We start from the raw sequence: 3,307 nt of genomic DNA on the forward strand, positions 1-3,307 counted from the left end.
TCTCTCTCTCTCTCTCTCTCTCTCTCTCTCTCTCTCTCTCTCTCTCTCCCTCTCTCCCTCCTGACTTGGAAAAAGAAACTATAGAAGGCTCAGAGCCCGGGCTCCGAGCTCCATCTGTCTCCCTCCAGGGTCCCCTCCACACTGGAGCAAATGATTTTCTTAGGCGGGTGGGGCTTTGTCCCCGCCCCGTTCATTGTATTCCACGGTTTCCTGTACACTGCTTGTAACCCTTTACCAATCTGCCAGGCGCCTTTTAACACAAAAGAAAGGGGAGGGGGCAGGGACTGCTGAGGAAAAACATCCCTATAAATAGCCCTCTTCAACAAAATTGTTTTCCTTATACACAGTTGTTGTTAGGCCTTGACGCCCCCGTAATCTTCCTCTGCACTCTCCTCTGCTTCCAGGCCAGCTTTCCACTGCGTATGCGGAGATGCGCAGGTGTAATGGGGGCTTAGTGGAAGCTGACCCTCTCCAGCCCAGGTTGCTGCTCTGAGGTGGACCTGGGTTCTAGATCAGATACTGCGACTTTTTGCCCCAGGATCTTGATTGGGCAAATTTTCTAACCTTGCTGAGCCGGGGTGTTCTCATTCTTAGCAATGATGGTGGGAATACCTCGTAGTGTTGGTATGAGGATTATAAAAGAGTTTGGAAAGGCCTTCGGATTAGTCTATACCTACACAGGTCCTACCTACACAGATGAGTGCTTTTTAAATTTTGTTTGTGTTTTTGTTGTTGTTGTTCTTGTTTGTTTGTTTGTTTCCTTTACTCAGTGAATCTTCTGTTTCTTGCAGCTCATCTAGTTTGCATGTGTGTCTTCTCCCCCTGCCCAGCCCAGTCCCATAGGAGCCAGTTCGTAAGCTTTAAGCATTTTAATTTTTATTCATTTATTTATACCTTCCTCAGTTCCAGTGAGAGTTTAGATAATGCACTTTATATTTAAGTGGCTAGAACCTAGTGGGATTTTCAGAAAGGATAAGATAGTCCCTTCACAGAGCAGTGTCCTGACAGGAAGGAGAATGCCTTTCCTAGGTGCTTTGGGAGTGGCTTTGGTCATAGCTTCTTTTTCTTTCTTTTTTTTTTCCCCCTTTCTTTTTGGTTTTTCGAGACAGGGCTTCTCTGTGTAGCCCTGGCTGTCCTGGAACTCACTCTGCAGACCAGGCTGGCCTCGAACTCAGAAATCTGCCTGCCTCTGCCTCCTGAGTGCTGGGGTTAAAGGCATGTGCCACCATGCCCGGCGTCATCTGTGAACATTTTCAATTGGGCTGATATTCCTGCTGTTTCTCATTATGCCTCTTGGATGCATACACACACACATTCACAAAGCTGTAGAGTAGTTTGGGGGCAGTGGTACCAGTTAACCAAAATCACATTTGAAAAAAAAATTAAATGTTCTGAGTTTTCAATGGTTACTACACAAGTATTGATCCCTTCATACTGAACCTAAACGAAGCTAGTCAAATATACACAGTCTGATATGCTTGTGACTTTTCCAAAGATGTATGTGTATATGTGTGCGTGTGCATGTGTGTGTACATATCAGCATTCACGTCTGTGTCTCTATGTTTTGCATATTCATTTGATTTTTATAGGAGTCCTTTCTATTTTAAAAATATCTACAGATTGGGCTCTAATATTACACATTAGGCAGAGCTTCTATAATTTGGGATCTTCTTATAGGTATTGTAAAATCCTTTCTGAGATAAGATTGCCCCCCACAGTCTCAGTGCCAATATTCTGTCCCATTTTCAAACCAGAGGGTGTATTCTACTTTCTCCCTTAGAAAATACAGCCTGAGTTAAGTTGAATTATGCTCTTCCAAAATTGCTGAACTCCTAACCCCTAGTAACTCAGAATGTGACTTTATTTGAAATAGAATGGTCATGGTGCAGTCCAGAGTCAGTTAACTGGAACAGGTCTGATCCAGTATGTCAGGCGTGCTTATGTAAGAAGTTTGTATGCAGGAAAGATGCCATGTAGGAATGAAAGCAATTAGAATGATGCTTCAGCAAGCAACTGTGATGGTTTGAATAAGAATGGGCTCCACAGGCTAATATATTTGAGTGTTTAGTCAGCAAGGAGTGGTGCTATTTGAAAGGATTAGAAGGATTAAGAGGTGTGGGCAGGCTTATTAGAGGAAGAGTGTCATTGGGGATGGACTTTGAGGTTTCATAAGCCTACACCGGGCCCAGCCCCCCCTCCCGCCCCCACACACACTACAGATCAGGATGCAGCTCTCAACTGCTTCTCCAGCACCACACCTGCCATTCCTGCTGCCACGTTCCCTGCCATGATGGTAAATGACTAAGCTTCTGAGACTGTAAGCAAGCCCCCAAATAAATGATTTCTTTCATAAGAATTGCCTTTGTCACGGTGTCTCTTGACAGCAGTAGAACAGTGACGGAGACAGCAAAGAGCATTGAAGATGGCCAGAAAGCCACCAGAACCTTGAGAAGAGTGTGAGACAGAGCGAATCCTCACAAGGGCACCTTAACCTTAGATTTCTAGAATCTGCAGTGGTAGGGCAACATAGTGTTTTTGTTTAAACTCAGTTTGTAGTGTTTTGTTATGGAAGCTCTCTCCTGGTGGAGTCTCCAGGCAGTATCTATAGCTGCGGCTGGGATGATAGCTAAACAACTGTACACAAACATTCGTCTTAGCAAGCAGCTCCAGGGTGGTCAAGGAGGACTTCTGTAAATAGACAGAGGTCCCTGTGGTTGTAGAAGACAGTGGGGTGTGGGAAGTCAAGGACCGTTTCACAATCTGTGCTCCCCTTTAATCCACAGGAAGATGCTTCAAGATCTCAATGGAGACTTAAAACTGCAGGACTTGTCACACTGTATCAAACCTTTCATACAATGTCGTTTTCTGTATATGCATACCCAGGTGCAGATTCAGTTTATAAATTAGGGACAGTAAGATAACATCAAATACATTCTAGAATAGAACATTTTTGTAACAATAATATCGCACATTCCTATCTAGTATTTTTTAGACGTCAGTGACTGCGGGTACCTGCAACAAAGGGAACTATCACATTTTGAAGGACACCAAGGTGTTTGTTTGGGAACCAGAGAAAGGGAGGCTCTGCAGAGCCCCTGGAACAGCCCAGTGCCTCCTTCTGACTCCCTGAGTCACCATAGGCTTCCACTTCTCTGTGACAGATTTGGTGAGTTATCTTCCTCCTCTACCTCAGGGCCTGAACACTGAGATTTTTGGAAGTCTATGAAATGTATTTGTATTTCGTATTTATTCATTGATTGGACTGGCCTGTCAATACATTCACAGACCATTACGACATATATAAGGC

The sequence above is a fragment of the Mus caroli genome, chromosome 16 (genome assembly GCF_900094665.2).
Source record: "Mus caroli chromosome 16, CAROLI_EIJ_v1.1, whole genome shotgun sequence".
In the NCBI taxonomy this organism is placed as follows: Eukaryota; Metazoa; Chordata; class Mammalia; order Rodentia; family Muridae; genus Mus; species Mus caroli.